Source organism: Amblyomma americanum, chromosome 7 (assembly GCF_052857255.1).
Source record: "Amblyomma americanum isolate KBUSLIRL-KWMA chromosome 7, ASM5285725v1, whole genome shotgun sequence".
Lineage (NCBI taxonomy): Eukaryota > Metazoa > Arthropoda > Arachnida > Ixodida > Ixodidae > Amblyomma > Amblyomma americanum.
This window is the reverse complement of record NC_135503.1, coordinates 73,906,416-73,925,662: the sequence shown is the minus strand read 5'-3', so window position 1 is coordinate 73,925,662 and position 19,247 is coordinate 73,906,416. Positions and strand designations below refer to the sequence as shown.

The 19,247-nt window shown below is 47.5% G+C and overlaps 1 pseudogene; it reads left to right on the top strand.

Moving 5' to 3' along the window:
• The first annotated feature begins 16,997 nt into the window (after positions 1–16,997).
• Positions 16,998–19,008, top strand: LOC144097222 (uncharacterized; annotated as a pseudogene).
• Positions 19,009–19,247: the final 239 nt, after the last annotated feature.

Here is a 19,247-nt window from a genome sequence, read left to right as displayed (position 1 = left end):
CGCTACCGGATTCCCAGACACAACACACCAGTTTTATAGGACAGACCTTAAGTATGCTACGCTCCGCTTCCACAAGTTACCCTTAAACCGAAGAAGCATGAGGCCACTGTCGTCAGAAGAAGGAACCCTTGTCGTTTCCCGCAGGGCAGTATAATTGATTTCCCTTCGGCAGATGTAATTCGGTCGTACCGCTCAGGCACTTTTACTCTCCCGTGTGTCCAGTCACTTCCGCGGTAACGAAAGCGGAAACCGAGTCATTTGTCTCCGCCGAGGAAGCTGGAGGACTGCGACCAAGTGGCCACCTCTTTGGCGAATCAGAACTGACGTGCAGTATTTAGGATGTCGGGATTCATGCTGTGCAAGCTGCTTGAGAGCGATGGTCGTAGCGGACTTGTCCAAGTTAATTGGAAGACAATTGGAACCTCTGGCTTTAATGCGGAGCTCCTTCTCGATGTGCTGATTGTGTAATGAGAGAGCCAGGAGTCAAGCTCTCTATTTGTTTCCAATATTTCAGGATTTATCTGAGCGCAAGGCGATTATCATGAAAACAAGAACGCCCAGGAAAAAGGAAGGTCTCTGGCTTCGTTTTTGTTTTCTTGTGCGTGGGTAACGTCCCAAAGCATTTCAGGCTATGAGGGACGCCATACTGAAGCGCTGCGGAAATTTGGACAACCTGGGATTCTTTAACGTGCATTGACAACGCACGGTATACGGGCCTCTAGAATTTCGTCCCCATCGAAACTTGATCGCCGCGGCCGGAACAGACATTGCGTCTTTCGAGTCAGCAACTAAGCGCCGTAACCACTCAGTCACTGATAAAACGACAAATAACACCGTTTCATAATAATGTGTTTTGCGTGATCAAGCCAAAGATCAAGCCACCACGGCGGCTATTACACTATTATGAAATAGTGTAACTTGTGCTTTTATTTTGACCTTTCGTTGAGATGCACACATTCAATTTTGTAGTTCCCGTTTGATCATTCACTTCACAATTGTGGCCCATTAGTAAATTGATATTTGTACAGGGTTCTCTCCTGGGATATTTTATTACTCAGTATGTTCCTTTTGTATACCTTGTTGGAGGTTCTTAAGGCACTGACTCGAAAGAGAATGAAACTCTGAGCTGTACACTACGTAGTTAACATGCATCAAGCTAACAAAAATTCATAAAACTCTCGTTACAATAAATTTTTAGAGATAGCTTTTCTCAAGTGTATGCCCTGACAAATGGGTGCCCTCTTGGCTGCAATACTTTACCAGCATTTCTTAATCAAATCATCACCGTGAAAAAATTGCGGACATTGTTGACGGTTGCAGTGTCTATTCGTTCCTTGAATTGGAGCGGAGGAAAGCACGGACTGAAGCAGTAAACGAACTTGAACTTGAGGTGCACGGAATGAGCTGCGCTCAGCATTGAGGTAGACACCACAGTTGCACTATTACAAGGTATGTCACAAGCAAGGATAAAAAGACCTGCTTCTACTAGCGCAGCAGTACCTCACTCCTTCTTTCAGACGGTGCCCGAAACAAGCATTTCACACTTGCAAAGTACTACCAAAAATGAGTAGCCTGATGTCTGTCACCTTGAGAGTTTTTAGGGATGACTGTACCTTCATGCCTGTACATTTACGAAATTACGATTATACAATGATTACACATTTATTCAGCGTTGAATGAAAGAGGTATTTATTGACACATTCATGATGCGAGCCGTTTTGCGGAGAATCAACCTCTCCCCCACCCACTTTCAGCAGAGCGTCACTCTCAGCCAGCGGGAGGAGCGTAAAATGGCTTCCGCGACGCTAGTTTCATCGCCTGGCATTAAAGAGACATAAAAGGAAAAACAGATGGTAGGAGAGCAGCCGCTTGGCACAACGTCGAGTGAATAGAGCAGCATACGCTGTTGCTGAGCGAGGTGTGAACTCACAGCCATAAAAAATGCTTAATTCGATCCGGTTGACAACTTGTGCACTTTATTTCTATGCGAAGACGCTACTTTTACGAGGCCTAACGGGCTCACAGAGTTGGTGTAAAGCTTCTTCTTGAAGGCGACTTTGCCGAGACCTAGCATAGCAACAGCCCAAGAAGAAATAAAATAAATACTGCCCCGACTGGGTTTCTAGCACGCAGTGACGCGAACAAATGAGCTTGGCTGGCCACTGCACGAGGGCACTATGCTATCGCTACAGCCGATCACACCTCGTGTAGGCAAGTAGGTAGTCCTCAAACAATGCTGGCGCATACCCACCGCGGAGGAGTGGGCAAGACAGAGGCGGTTTATTGCTGAATACAGAAAATTTTTGACAGGGAAAGGAGTAGTAATAGCATGTAGGCTGATAGATTAGAAGACGCAAGGACAGGGCTCCTGTTAACTTTGAGATCGAAGACGGGACAATGGCTTAATATCCATAATAGTATGCAATGCCGGTAATGTTTCAATGTCGTACTGACTGAGAGCGGGAAAAAGAAATTAGAATAGGAGTCACTGCGTTTCTTGAAGGAAATTTTGCACAGCAGAGCGCACACTCCTGTAGCTTCATCCAAGCAAAGGAGCGCCAATGGAAAGAACCACCGCAGAGGACACAGGTAAACCCAGTTGATGAAATGGAATTTGCAAAAGACGCTTCCTCAAATGAGAGAAGCGGCGGCAGAACAGCAGGAAGAGATCTCTTGTCTCAGGTTCGGCACAAAAAAGGCACAAGGTGGAAGCCGCCAGGCCAGATCTGTGAAGGTAGAAATTTGGAAGGGGAACCCAGCAACGCAAACGCGTGAAAGAGACCTCTAGTTTGCGCGAGCGCCAGTCTTTGCTAGTTCAAGGATGCAGAAGATGCTGATATTTGGGAGATAATATAAGAGCCGAGGCAGCACTCCTGAAATATTGTGTAGCTGCGAAACCTCGCCTGCGCTGTATATGAACTGTTTGGCAGGACAGCAATAATTGGGCCACATAGAGAGGCCCTTGCTAAGGAATCTGCAACCTCATTTAAGTGGAAGCCTATGTGACCCGGTACCCAAAGCAACCTTACTGAATTTAGAAGGTGCGGGATCAGGAACATAAAGAGGAGTAATGCCCGAGACTCGGTGGTTAAGGATAATAAAGAGCAAATTGACAGAGTCCGTCATAACCACGACATGGGAAACGATAGTTTCTAATTTTCGTAAGGTTTAGATTACTGCTAATTATTCAGCCAGATAAAGCGGAGTGAAGTCAGGAAGACGGAGGGAAAAAGACCAACCCAGTGAAGGTTAAAATATTCCCACACCTGCATTTTCGCGATCCTGCGAGGAATCGGTGCCAATAATAATATGAGAGGGAAAGGTTCTTAGGTGGTCCTACAACAAACCCTGAAGAAGAGGAAAGAGCTGCAGCTTTGCATTCGATGTGAAAATTCCATCGAAATCAATCTGGACAGAAGATGAGTAGTTATACGTTTGGCGGACATCTATGAAATGAATGTTTTTGGGATCAAGGAAGGACTGCACGAAACATATCTGCGGAGTATGCAAACGAGACCAGGCGGCACTAAAAAAGGCAAAAGGTTGACTAAGGAATATTATGCTGGAGGCGTGAAGAGGTGAGTCACACAATTTTAAAAATGTTTTAACTGTTGAGAGACGAAACCTAGCTGATAACAATGGGATTCGCGCCTCAAGGTGCAGAAAAGCATTGGCGACATATTTTGGAAGCCCCAGACAGAGGCGCAACGCCTTACGCTCCAAGAGCACAAGAGGGCGAAGTTTATAGGCAAAAATTCCTGAGAATAAAACACACCCGAACTCCAAAATTGGACGGACGTACGTTTTAAAAAACATCAGAAGTGTATTGCTTCTCATGCCTGACCTAGCACTAAAAACCTTGCGCAGGATGCCAATGGCCGGAACTTCTTTTGCGGAAACTTGCTCAATGTGTGGCCGCCTGGTTAGAGCAGTGTTGTATATTACTCCGAGATACTTCACCATCTGAACTTGAGCAATTATGTTATTTCTATAGACCAGGCAGATATTAACAGGAACAATGCGCATTTCTTCACATTGAGGGACATATGAAATCTTCATAACCATGTTGTCAAGAACATTGAGGTAATTGTGCAGGGTTCGATAAAGAGCGTGATTGTCACGTGCTGATGCAAAAAATGCAATATCGTCGGCGTACACATAAGCTTTCACATTTTGAATGCATGAAATTGAGCTTAAAAAATGCTAAAAAGAACAGCTGAGGGAACTGATCCTTGCGGTATACCTCTTGTCTGTTGATATCTCCTTTAGGAAACACCATTTTGTCAGCAATAAAATTCTCTATTTTTTCAATAAAGCAGAAATCCAGGCTACGAAATAGCTTGGAAAGATGAGTTCCTGTAATCTGAGTAGCAGGGTCGAGTGGTCAACGCTGTCGTACGCTTTACTGACATCCAAAGTGACAAGCGCAGAAAACTGTTTTCTATTGCGCGCTAATTTAATACCACTCTCCAGGTCAGTATGAGCTCACCAAATTGAACAGCCCGGCCCGAAACCAATTTGACACGGATTCAAGAAGGAAGGAAGGAGAGCATTGCAACATACCCTCGTGCTGTGCATTGCACATCCTCGTCTTCATCAACTTCCATCCGCGGTGCGAAATGAGCAGGTCAAGTTGACCTCGGTCAGAGCTTAACATGAGTCTGATGTCGTCGCCAGACGTGTCTGTCGCCCAGCAGAGGAAAACCATGAGCCAATCAGGCTAAAGACATGCTTTCGCACGTCTACGTGTTTTAAATACGTTAAAACCCTACCACATGTTTTTATTTCGTACAGCCATTATACGCACACCTCTGCTAGTGCCGTGCTCAACAGTCTGAAAGGAATAGTCAGCGCTGAGAAGAAACTTCTGTGGGCAGACCGCAGACCGCGTGAAAGCAGACCGGCACAGCATCCAGACAGATGTACACTGCCCTAAAATCCACAGCACAGCGCGCAGTTAAACGTCTCTCGCCGGAAATTTGTGCGCTATGAATAGAAGTTTAATACGGGCCGTTCTTTTTTTTTGTCAGGAAGATTTCAAACACGATGTTTCGAAAAGGCGCCAGCAGTTGATCAGTTGATGATATTGTGCGCACTGATTTGGGAAACATTTCACACTTGGTCATAAGGTTCTTTTTGTGACGTAAGCATTTTCAGTCAACAAACCTCTGCGTAACTATCGGCCTTCTATCGCAACATCGACAAGCGTGGAGGACAAAACTGTACTGCAGCACCAGGATGTGAAGAAGGTTTGCTCTCATTTGCTTGGCTACGTCACGGTTCAATAGTTCTTTTTACGGGTGGCAGCTCCCCGTTTTCATTATGAACTGGTGTACCTCACTTTTGCGTAATCTTGATCTCTCCGCTACAGCGCCTCTCATAGCCCCATGTGTCGCATCTTCACGTTATACTATATGTAACATACCACACCCAACACAAAGCACCATCTCAGCGCTTTATCAACACGGGATAAAATCACTGTTCTTAATGAAAAGGCATTTCTCTTGGGAAGCAAACAAAATGAACGCGGGTAAGTGGTTCCCCTCATGTTATTATCCGTCCAATTTTATACTGACGAATACTTACACAGTATAAACCGTTTAACATCGTTGGTCATTCATCAAAAGCTACAGCACTGACAAACGCGAAATGAAATGTTCAGTTGTCTCACCGTGATATAAAATCCTGTCCGTGAAATCAAATCCCGCAAGTAATGCTAGCTGCGAGACATTCCTTCAATGTCAACGTCACCGCTGCATTGACATCAAAAATTGCAGCATTGAGATAAAGTTTCGATAAGCAAAAAAATGCGAAAGCATTTCCCTTTCCTCTCTTTCTCCCTCCCTTTTTCTTTTCATCCGACCTTCTCTTGGCTCGAACCCACGACCTTTGCGGGACTCAAACCAGCGACTTATGCGAGACTCGAACCCACCACGCTCATGGGAACTCGAAACAATGACCTTCATAGAACTCGAACCTACGACCTTTGCGGGACTCGAATCTACGACTTTTTCGTTATTACTATCGTCATCAGGGCTGTCATAACCATCAACATCATCACTATAATCATCATCGCTATCATCGACTATACCTAATGCTATCATCATCATCACTGCCATCATCGCTATCACCATCGCTATTTCTATCGTCACTATCATCATCGCTATCGGACTACCACTATCGTTACCAACCCTGTCATCATCACTATCACTATCTATCTCTATCATTATCACTATCATTAGTTATAATCACTATCAGTTGCTATCATTATCACTATCACTAACATCCTTACGACTGTCTATCTCTAGCACTAATTGTCATTATCAGTAGCTATCATTATTGCTATCCATTACCGTTTTTTACTATCTACTGTCACTATGTTCCTAATCCTCTTCCCAATACTGATTTGCCGGCATATCGTCCGCTACGTTAAGATACCAGCTGGCTTTGGCTCTAAAATCCTTGGACGTTTTAAGCACTTAACCATACTCTTATATACGTTTTAATAAAGTGAACTCCACACCTTCTTCATGTGCCTCATTCACAGGCCAAGAAATTTGTCTATTTCAACGAGTTACGTGTGCCTGAGACATTCCTTTGCCTGCAAACTTCTCGAAAGCACATGTATTTTGGCGTGATATAGCGAAAATTGCTTGTGTCACAGCGCCGAGGGTGACCATGTTTTATAAATTCTAAAAACCGACAAGGATATCACTTAGAGTGGGCTACACGCCTTTTAATAATTTAATGACCTAACAGTGATAGTTCAAATGTCACTATTTAATATTAGTTAACCTTCCTTATCCATCGAAGTTTTTCAAGATCACACATAGAAAAAAAAAATGTCGAGAAGACCTTTGGGCTTGGAGAGAAATTTTTTTTGCGAAACCGGCCGACGAAGCGAGCAACAATTTGGAATAAAAATAAAAGAATGCAAATAACCATAGAGACTGCAAAAGATGCGCCGAAGATTCTACCAGCGCTCTTGGCGTCTCATTTCGGCGTATGTATTTCTCGCATGGCACAGCTGTTTGTCATCGTGTGCTTCCTGTGAGTTCCTTAAGAATGTAGGCCTGCGTCCCAGCGCTACTCTTCCTCGGCAGGCTGCACCCAGCGCTTGAGTCGCGTTCTTCGATCGTGTCAGACTTTTCCCGCAAGCTGGTTTCACGGCCCGCAGTCTCGAGATCGAAGCGGCTTTTTTTCTACGCGCTATATAGGAATATACATGCGACGTTCGTGTTGGACAGAAAGTCTTGAAAGACGCCTCTCTGTGTGAGCGGTGGAGCTGTCTTTGTTGCAACGCTCGAACGAGTCAGCCGCCACTGAAAAGCTATACGAGGCCGGTGAGTGGATTGTGTCAGGCAAGAGCCCCGGAAATGAAGCCAACAAGGCGTAAAGTGAATTATTTTTGTTGTGGAGGTTCCTGTGCGTGCGATATATGACGTGTCGTAGAAACCGACAGCGTTGATGACATGCAGAAAGAACATTTTTTGAAGCGAAGAACGTGACAGGTCTTTGCGTTCAACCGATAACGACCAAGACAGACTTCCTTTAATGGGAGATGAAGGAAGGTATAATTTTAGGATGATGGGTGTATAATAAAGGAGTAATTAAACACTGGCAGTCTCCCAAGCTCATTCATATGGATACAAAGGAAATCTATACAGCTTCTACAGCTATAATGATTGGTAGAGCGACTACTCAGGTGGAGTGGTGGTCCAGGGTTCAAAGCGCGGGCCAGGACGAATTTTTGTTTAAATACGAAGTTTCCGTGGAACATGTATAGATTTTTATCGCAGCCGCATGACTGGTGTTGGATGGAGGTCAATGAGCAATTACTCTTGAGGAATAGTATGGGCGGTGCAGTGGACAACACTTCTGCATGCCGTAATTTTTACAGAGCTGACAAGGCTGGACATGTATTTGATATCTGAGCTACAATGCCGGGTTCTTGATGTAACCTTAGATGCTGATTACAGTAGCTATATGGCATCAACCAACCCTATATTTCTGAGGCGTGCAGTTTGCAGGTTTTGGGATTAAATTTCACAAGAGTTCTTGAACGTGCACAGATCACTGAACAATGAGCTCACCTTTGTTTAATTTTTCATTTTACTCTCCCATCTTTCCAAGTGCGCCCATCCCAGCCTGCGTTTCGGCATAATCTTCTCGTCTTCTCAAAATAGTGTTGTGTAGTGATATTTTCATATAGAGCAGCCGTGCCTGCTTCATTACATTTTATTTCGTCGTGCGACGGAGAAGAGTTAGAGATATCATGAGTGCGTTACTTCTTTTTGGTATATAGCGGCGTCCCGCAGTGAAAGTTAATCCATCCTCTGCCTTCGACCAAAACGATTGGTTAGATTGATGTAAAGTAGGCCTGAATTTCACACATACGTTCGCTTCGAACTAAACGAAAAAGTCAGTGAACCAAATTATGAAAAAGCTAGTGCGCTTATACTTGTTATGCGGGAGGTCATTACTACGGTATGGTTTTAGCAATTCGCTTAGTGTGTCCGGCCCTTGGAGAGCGCTCTTAAATAGATATGTATGAGTGTTATTACTGAGAACAATATTTACGACCTTATACGCACCGCTGAAGAAAACATTGAAAAAGGCACAAAAAGACGAACCCATGAAGCCTTTTCTTTGCAAGCAACTGGGCTACTACATGATCCACCGAGGTACTGCGCTTTGTCGAATTTCGGACAACTGCTTAGCTACGTCAAGAGTAATTCAATGCGACCGCGGCAGTTTCGTACTCGAGTACACCTTTAGCGTTACAGGGGGGATTTCGATAGCATTCTCCTCTCCCTTGAAGGAAGATTGAGAAGAAATTTCAGTTGACCTGTGGCAACCGGGTACCGCGTCCCAATCACAAAGCGAACACTCTGAAGAAAAACATAGCTTCATGAGCTAGAAGAAACCAGTAAACAATAAATACATGTGACGCCATCATCGGCCGGTTTCGCGAGTATGATCTCTGTGTCTACACTAATTTTTTGCGCGTATCCTAGAGGCTACGCTAACCACTAGTTGCTTCAAGGCGGTGTCAACCCGTCCTTTTCAGTAATGACGTCATGAGCTGTAATTGGTCGGCGGAGAGATTTTTAAATCTAACTTTCTTTCTGATAAATGCGCGTTTAGCTGCCGGACAAGCGTCAATTTAGCTAGAGATATCCTAGTAATCAATTTTTATTTAGTACAGTAATTTGATAGCCTTGTCCTCAGTGTCCCTTTAAAATATGTGCCCCTTTCATTACCTTACTAACGATAATTTATCGGAAAAAAAATAACTGCCACCAGAAATTTCTGGTTTTAAAAATTGGAACTTGCAAATAAAACAGGAAGCAAACATAATAGAGAGCTCGAAACACAGGATCTGCAACACCATAAGAAAGTGATTAATCTTAAGGAAGCGATAAAAAGAAAAACACCTTTAGGCATCATAGAAGAGAAAAAGAACATACACAAGTATGATATACTGATATCGTTCACGTGACAAGAAAACGAAGTTAAATGATAAAGAATACTCACGACTTTCGCGTTCGTGTAAACCTCACATAAACGCATAGCGAAATTTCAAGAAAATAGATTCAAGGATATACTCTAATGCTCTCGTCGCCATGTAATAGCCACTTGATTGTTATCAGACTGTTCCGTGTAACGACTTGTCCGCTGTCCCCTCCTCTTTTAAGTGGGCGCCGCTTCCTCTGAAGGCCAAACTTGAGACAACCTTTCGTGACAAAGGTTTCTGTCATTTGTTCAAGCTCTTAGCGCCACGAAGCAATGTTTCTAATTGCTGTTCCTATCGTTTTTTTTTTTGAAGCGCGTTTCTTGCAGTAAACCGCTCAGGTCAGGCGTAGCGGGCGGGGTTCCTTGCAGTAAAGGAGCGAAGCGCAAGGCGATTTTCGCCGACACCGCAGAGAAAATGCGGAAGCCGGAACTTCTCTACCGGAAAGCTAATGGTCCCTTCTCCCCCATTCCCCTAACATCCCCTCTGCCCCTCTCAGTCCTTCGAGCCAATTAAAAGCTTTCCGCCTGTTCTCTAAGCTTGCCTTGATTTTCTTGTTTCCATGTTATTATCTCTTTATTTTATTTTACTGCTGTAAAATTATGTGATCGAGGTTTTGCGATAATCCCGCTTTAAAATCCCTGCTAGCTTTAAAAAGTCTTCCGTGCTCTCGTCTCCGTAATGTGCAGCCGCTCGGCTAATTACAGGGCCGTTAAGGAAGCCCCGGTCGCGGAACATTGTCCTACCCGCTCCTAGATTAGCGTCATTCGCAAAAAAAAAAACGCAGAAATTCTGCTTAACTTCTGAAGGCTAGCGAATAGAAGAAAAGTACAGTTTCTTAGATGTGTTGTATGCTCGCATGACTTTGAACAGCCATAGTGAAACATTGTTACCGAGGCTTGGTTGATAATATCTATATTTCTAAAGGAAAACAGGCACAAGGATAACAGAAAATATATTACGCACTTGGTTTCAGTTTTTGTTGTTAACAATAAACATAAAGCTGAAAAAATTATTTCCATACTAGTTTATACCAAGAGGCTAAAAAGAACTGCCCACAGGCCATTACTGCCGGATGAGCTCGAAATACTTCATCTGTCTGTCTGTCTGTTGTTGCCAGGAAGAAAGAAAAGGAAAGTGCACAGGCCTGCTCACTGGCTCACCGGTGTTATGCTCCCACGTGCTTTTCCTTTTTGTTAACTGCGTTCAGGTGAATAGCCACCCGATTCTTGGCCGATCCCCCAGTGTGGGTATGTGCCATCTTTTGATAGGCTAACAACAACAACAACAACAAGTCGAGCCACAATCGCTACCACGTGCAGATAGTAGGAGAGTTGAAAGATGGGATAGAAAGACATGATACTAAAGACGCGTTAAAGACAAGGCCGATCCCGGAGGCAGTGTCATACCGGGCCAACCGGTGGCGGGAGTGAAGCATCCTTCAAACTCTCCGCCACATTTCCAAAAATAGGTCCAATTGGACCCATAACAGATACTCTACTGGGTCCGAACATTCGCGCCATTTGAAATACTTCATGATGCCAAGTTGCGACTGTTTAAATTGTGAATCCGCACATAGCTCTGAGATCATTCAATTACTCGAGTCTTCGTTGTACGATGAATATTTCTGATTTCTTGTTTGATTCTGCCTATGCATTCCGCTTAGTTGCGCGCAAGAGCTTCGAAGCTAAATCCATCATCCCGCATTTAATCTTCACCTGACCATTTCTATGCTTCCACATTTTTGCAGTCATATCAGTCAAATGATATGCGCCAAAATCTAAATGCTCTCAAATAAAAAGGATGAATGGTCTTCCCTATAATACCATGATGTGTGAAAACAATAACCATTATAACATTAGTAGACCTACGAAAAGGTTACGCGGCCATTCAGTTCATGCTCTGTCTTCGGTTCAATATTCGTCCTTTAGCTCGGTAGCTTTTTTTTTCGATGCAAAGGAGTGCTATAAGCAATGAGACAAACAGTAATGGAAGAATACCCATTAGTTCCCGACACCTACGAATCTTTATTACGCAGCGAAATTCCAGTGCACTGGCAGTGATTTTTTTTAAAATGAAGACTCACTAAATGTGGCCCCGAAGCGGCAGGGAAAAAAAATTTAAAATTCTTGTTTGGAGAAAGGAAATGGCGCTGTATCTTGCTCCCATCATGGCGGACGCGTGGACCGCTTCGCGATGGAAGAGATAAAGAAGACACTGGGAGAAGAAAGGGAGAAAAAGGTGCCGTAGAAGACGGTTCCGGAATAATTTTGACTACCTGCGGATCAGTCACGCGAACTCGCGCTGAAAGGCCACGCAGCCGCACATGCTCTACGCTTAATACAGAGTACATTGCTTTTCGAACTGGGCTCAATGCAGGGGCTGCTGATGAAGGCGCATGATGCGCACACAAAAATCTGCATTAATTTCAACGTCATGCGACAGCTAAGCAGGTACAAAAATTTTAGCATGCCAGTAGTTTGAAACTAATGCAGGACATCGTATAGCCACTCGGAAGCCACGGCACACGTGGATTGCTGCTCAGAATATTGGTATCAAGCCTTATTCTTGCATTCAGTGCACCAGCCGAATGTCACAGGTTGGGTTGCATTGCCGTTCATCACGCTGCTCTTCTTCAGTGGAAGTTGGAAGGATTGAAAGTTGGAAGACACGGGCTTGTCTACTGGAAGGCAAGCCTCCACGTCCACTGCCAGCGTGTCGTAGAAGGAGGTGGGGGAGGGGGAAAAGATTGATAGGAGCGGGTAGGCGCGCAGCCGCAGTGCCCATACCCGTTGGCATATACTGTCCCCTCAAGCCTAGAGGCGGCCAGAGAGGCCGGTGGCCTCCAGGAAGGAAGGAGGTGACAGAAGGCCTTGGCAGGATGGTGGCCGCGGGGAACAGAAGTGGTTCCACTGAACAGCTGGGGAGGCCCAAAGGGCGGAAACCCGCCTCGATGATGTTCCTGGCGGGCATGAAGGCAGGGCACTCACATAGGAGATGCTGGGCTGTCTCCGCTGGGTCGTAGAATGTGCACCCAGGGCAGGCGGTGAGGCCGAGGCGGAAAAGGCAAGAGCCGGTGTTGGCGCATCACCGGCTGTTAATAAAGCAACACGCTGTTAACAGTGCCTGAACGACCGCACTACAACTGAGCCATGGGAACGAAACTCGGCCTCCACTGGTGGCCATAGCGTTCACTTCCACAGCTCAACTCCGAAGCCACCTTTTGTAGCGATAGCTACATTACGGTATGATTTCGAGCCTTCAGCGTGGCGGCGCCGCCACCCGGTGGCTGCGTGGCACCCTGTGGCAGCACCGCCACGCTGTCACGTGGTTGGTCACGTGGTGCGGAGCAGCTGCCGGCGGCGCGGCGCCGTGGCTGATGACGTGGCTCGTCACGTGGTTGGCCACGTGACCAAGTTCCATTCAGCAAGCTGTAACTATCGCGTCACTCCAGGTTTAACCAGAGGTAAACCACCGCTAATTCTTATTACCACTTTGCACTCTTTGCATTTTTCAATACATCATGACCATAGTTGCGACATATTTCTGCGTTTTAAATCCCTCATGCCATCGCACGGCTGCAGTAGCCTGCAGAGCGCAGATGAAAAGGGAAGAAAAACAACAAAGTAATGGATTCTTTCCGGATGATCTCCTAAGTCCTTTGAAAAAAGCGGATCGAGTTTGTTAGCAACGCCAAGAAAATTAACTTATTTCAATAGCAGGAGATAAAAAGTGGTCTCTTGTCTCTTTGTTTTGCTACTTTTAAGTTTCCACTTTTTGCACTCTGCGCAGATCTACACGGTTGCATCAGATGCATCACTTTCATGGACGGTCGTCTTCTTCAACGAGTAAACTGCTAAATTGCATGAGTCCATCATATCCTGCATTTCGGGTGAGTGTTCATTCTTGTCACATTCTTTCTTGTTTCTCTGCCGCACTTCTTGTTGCGCAAACTTTAGATCAACTGGTCAGAAGTTATTTTGAACCTTCATGCGCCGCAAAAAATAAGAAAAGTGTCCTTGCACTGTTGTTGGAGAGCGTCTCTATCGAAGAATTTCGTTTTGTTCGAGGTCAACATTTTTATGGCATAAGCACCGGGTCGTTCCACATTTCCCAGGAGAACACGCCGGGCGACTGCGCGCCCTCGCGTATGCTGGAGCCAGTCAGCGCACGCGCGCCACCGGAGACATCAGCAGACGTGAATTCGGCGCAAACTAATAAAAGAACGCGACTACCGCTACTTCTGAACGACTTCTCGGGCTGACTGTAGCAGCGGCTGTTTCTCTTTTCTTTACAGCGCGAAAATCTCCATTGAAGCGCACCTGTGCTAGGACGGCAGCCAACCAGTGCATGGCTAATCAACAGGCATCCCCCCCCCCCCCCCCTCCTAAGCATTAGGCGCGTACGCCTCGCACGCGTCCATGAATTCAGTGTTTTACACTCCTAGCCGCACCCTTCGACCGTGTCAATGGGAAACCGACACGGTTCATTGAGGCAATGACGTAATGACAAGACCGAGAACTTTCATGGAACAAGAAAGTAGCCGGAACCCCTTTTAAACTATAAAAAAAAATACTGTACTCTGCGTTGCCCCAGCAGGATTCGTTCCCAAGCTCTGACTAGGATCTTGGGCGCAAGTATTCGGTTCTATTTGTTCTTTTTTAATGAGCGGTAAAGGTACGTCTGTTACTGATCCTTTAAAAATTTGGTCCCTACATTCCAAACACATGCGTCAAAATATATGCTCCGCAGAAGGGATTTATGATTACTTTCCTCCAGAGGTGACGGTGTCTTAATTCTATATTTCCTTCTTATGGTAGCCGCCGAGGTGCCTCAGTGGTTATGGTGCACGGCTTTCTGACTCGAAAGATGCGGGTTCGATCCCTGCTGCGGCGGTCAAATTTTGATGGAGGTGAAATTATAGAGGCCCGTGTGCTGTGTCATGTCAGCGTGCGTTAAAGAACCCCCAGGTGGTCTAAATTAACGGAGCCTTGCACTACGGCGTCCCTCATAGCCTCAGTCCCTCTATGACATTAAACCTCATAAAGCCAAACCTACATGTGGAAGTCGAAACGGAATGGTAAAAATGATATCGATTGCAACATTTCATTTAATCATTTAATTTCCTGCACATTTGGCCTCCTCCTCTTGAAAGGACGTGGTAATCTAAAAAAGCTTCGAAAACTAAAAAAAAAATGTTTGACTTGTTTATACATCAACCACGCATAAACACATTATGAATGGTCCTTTTGAAGCAACAATTTTGCGTACGGTGAAATTTTTTTGAAGCGGATTGCAAGAGGCATACGAAAGAAATCAGCAGGACAGTACCTCCAAGGCAACCTAGTAAGAATAAAAAAAGAACTTCGAGTGCGCCAGAGGCTCTAATTTGGAGCGTTCGGCCTACTTTTGAGGAAGTACGATTCCAAAAATTCCGAGAAAGGCACCGACTAAGTGAGCCTCCATTGCCCCCAGGGCATCGTTAGCGCGGCCGACACGCGTTTTTGACAGGAGTTGGCACGCAGAGAGGAAAGTGCTCGGATAACGCAGTGACCCCCGTGTAGATCGTGTCTCCCTGCTACACAGATGAAAAAATTGTGTGCAAGAAAATATTTCGCTCATCTGACTAACAGAACGACTGACGGACCGCTGGCATCGCTAGCTTCTGAGAGAGTACTGAAAGACACAAATAACGAGTTAAGTTTAAACATGTTCTGACAGACTCAGTAACATGCGTACAAATCCATGACCGAGGAAACCAAAAAGAGACACAAGTACATCCAATAAAAGCAGCAAAAATTTATAAGCACACTAAAGCTCCACCTTAATTTAAGCGTACGACGCGATAGCGAAATGGGTTATTTAGCATATATGCACAATTGGTGGTTCTTTAGTTTACGTTCGTAGACCTCTGGGAGCCCTCGCACCACCCCCGACGCAGTGGTGCAGCGGTTCGCCGACAAGCCACTACCCTGCGATTTAGGTGCTTCCACCGACGGGCCTTGTCCGAGCCAGGTTGCGCTTCCCGAGCGACCGTTTATTAAATTCTCTGCCACCTGATAGGGTGGGCAGTTTTCTCACAATCCCGTGGGCAGGTTGCGATGACGCCGCAAGGTTGCTTGACCTAGGTGGCCCGTCTGCCTCCTAGGTTCCTTCTCTAGGAATTTTTCGTGGATTTGTCTCTCACATTGAACGACGCCGACGGGGATGCCAGATGTTCTAGGACATGAACTTCTTCACTCTGTCGCGTTAAAAAGCAAGTACGAAGATGTCGAGAAACTGTCCGGCCCACTGTGTTCCACTTCAGGGGTTGTGGGCCACCCCAATTTCCTATTAACGCGCTAAACCATATATTGAGTACTTCATGCATTTAGGTATTGTGTGTATGTACCTCTGAGGCCTGTTTTGTGGCAGGCTGCCCTCCCCACCTGCCCGTGGGCAGTTTCGTCTTCCGCCTGCCCACCTGCCCACGTGCCCACAACCCGGTGGGCAGGTGGGCAGGGCAGCCTGCCCATGTGTGTGCCCATATATATATGAAGGAAGCCAACAGTCACCAACATCAAAACACACATGGATAGACTGCGATGCCTTCCGAGACGCCAGAAGCCAGAAGACAGACGCTGACGACGAGATCGAAGACATAGAGTCGTGGACGGCCGAAATCACCAAGAGAGTATGCGACGCGACCAAAGAAATTGAAACGGACGCTGCGATTGATAAAGTAGACAGCCGGCTAGCGCATCTCATCCAAGCCAAGCAGTCGATACTCAGTCGCTGGAAGAAACAACAGCTCAACCGCAGACTCAGAAAGAAGTTGGCGGAGGTCAACCGAGCGATTGAGGAGCACTGCCGCGCGCTATGCACGCAACAGTGGATCGAGATCTGCAACGCGGCAGACGGGCAGATGCATAGCGGGAAGACGTGGAACCTGCTGCGGCACTTGCTCGACGAAACCAAGACCAAGTCGCGCCAAAGGGACAGACTCGCCAAGCTCATACATCGGGCGGTCTCGGTGCACTGCGTAGACGATGTCACCAGGCGCATCAATGACAAATACCTGCCCACTACACCCACCGAACAGCACGCGCTGTACGGCGGCCTACCCATCGCGAAGCTCGATCGTGACATCGACGTCGAGGAGGTCCGCGCGGCCCTGCACGACCTCAACAGCCGGTCGGCAGCTGGCCCGGACCTCGTCACGAACAAGGCGCTCAAGAACCTCGACGACGGCTCGATTGAGAACCTCGCAAAATACTTCAGCAAGTGCTGGAGAGCGGCCGCGCTACAAAGCAGTGGAAGACAGCCAAGACTATCCTGATACCCAAGCCGGGGAAGCCACCGGACACGGACAACCTCCGGCCCATCTCGCTCACGTCCTGCGTGGGCAAGGTGCTGGAGCACGTCCTGCTCAACAGGTGGCAAGACTACCTGGAACGAGAAGGGCTGTACCCGCTTCAGACAGCACCTAAGCACGCAGGACGCGATGCTGCAGCTCAAATACCAAATCATAGACGATGGCGGCAGCGCCCGCGACAACAGTGCAATCCTGGGGCTCGACCTAAAAAGCGGCTTTGATAATGTGAAACACTCGGCGATTCTGTCCCAAGTCTCTAAGCTCAACATAGGCGAAAGATCCTTCAACTACATCAAGGACTTCCTTACGGACAGGACCGCCGAGCTGCGAGCAGGCGACCTACAAACGCAAGAGAAGAAGCTCGGGAGCACCGGCACACCGCAGGGATCGGTCATTTCGCCGATGCTGTTCAACGTTGGAATGATCGGAGTGGCCGAGAAGCTCGCGGACATCGAAGACGTCAGGAACACCATCTACGCGGACGATATCACACTGTGGGTGACCGGCGGCAGCGACGCCCACATCGAGGGCGCGCTGCAAGCCACCGTCAACGCGATAGAAGACCAGCTGGAAGGCACCGGACTGAGATGTTCACCGAGCAAATCGGAGCTCCTCATACTCCCACCTACCAACAATGGCAGAGGCAAGACCAGCCAACGCTAATGCGAAAAAATCGGAATCGTAACCAAATCCGGCAACGTGATCCCCGAGGTCAGCAAAATCAGGATCCTACGCATGGTCATCGAAAAGCATGGAAGAAACGGCGAAACCATCGCCCGTCTCACGGAAAAAGCGGCCAACGCTATGCGACTCCTCAAAAAAGTCACTTCCCGGAAGGCTGGATTGAGAGAGGAGAGCCTAATAAGGCTCGTCCAATCCTTCATCATCAGCCACGTTGCGTACGTTGCAGCCTACCACAGATGGCTGCAACACGAACGCAACAAAATCATTGTAATAATCAGAAGAGCGTACAAAACGGCTATGGGCCTGTTCGAGTCCACGAGCACGACCCGCCTTTTACAACTCGGGATGCACAACACGCTCGAAGAAATAGCCGAAGCGCAACAGACCTCTCAACTGGAGTGGCTGTCCACGACCAAAGCCGGGAGGAAGATACTGAACGACCTGGGAATAGGACACTGGAACGAGGCGGAGAAGAAGCTCCCCGTCCCCGAAGAGGTCCGACGCCAGACCAGAATCGACCCCATACCCAAGAACATGAACCCCGAGTTTAGCAAGGGAAGAAGAGCGGCGAGGGCCAAGGCTCTCATCGACCTGCACGCCAACGACGAGCACGCGCGGTACGTGGACGCGGCCGAATACTAACGGAACGCCTTCGCAGCGGTCGTCATAGAGGCGTCGACCGGCGCCACGAGGACGGCAGCGAGCGTGAGAAGCGCCGGAACAGAACAAGCGGAGGAGTTGGCCATCGCCCCGGCCATCGCCAACGCAGACTGCTACACGGTGCTGAGTGACTCGAGACAGGCGGTGCGAAACTTCGCCAAAGGCCAAGTCTGCAGGGAGGCCGAGCGCGTACTACGAGCGACCAAACTGCAAGACAGAAGAGTAAGAATCAAGTGGTTTCCGGCGCACGCGGGCGACGCGTCGGAACGCAGTGAGAACCACAATGAGACGGCACAGGCAGCGGCGCGAGCGCTAACCAACCGCGCTCCGGCAACACACCGTCCGACGTGGTTCGGAGCCAAGGACCGCATGATGGACTACAGCGAAATCACGAAGGCCTACCGCCTGGCTCGCAGGATTCTCCCACCCCCGCACCCGAGGCTGAGTCGAGCGGAGGCGGTACTACCGAGACAGCTCCAGACGAAATCACTACCGAGCCCGGGACTGATGCATCGCATGTACCCCGAGACCTACCCGACCGATACGTGTACAGTCTGCCGGAGGGAGATGGCAGATCACGCGCACATTTTGTGGAACTGCATCAAAAATCTAAAGGAAGCAAGATCAAGAACAATTCCGCCGCGGCTGGAGGCAGCCGCGAAGAGCAACGACCAAGACCAATAGCTATGAGCCGTCCAGCAGGTCCTCGGGGCGCTCGAAAGGCAGGGACCCAGCGAGCCGGCAACGGCGAGCGGAGACCCGCGCCGAGTAACGGCAACCTCGTAGACGACGTAGGCCCTCGTCGGGGCGCGCGAGTGCCCAACTGCAGGCACAAATAAAGTTTGCTCCAATCCAATCCAACAGTCACGGAATTCAAGATGCATAGGGGAGTGTTTAATTTTTTCTAATTTGTAGTGCTGCTCAAAGGAAGAATAATACTTCTATTATTCTGTCCCTTAAAGAAAAGTATTCAAAGAATAGTACTCAAATCAGACCCTCATTTCATTTACCTTGTCTGCTAATGGCTTAACGAGG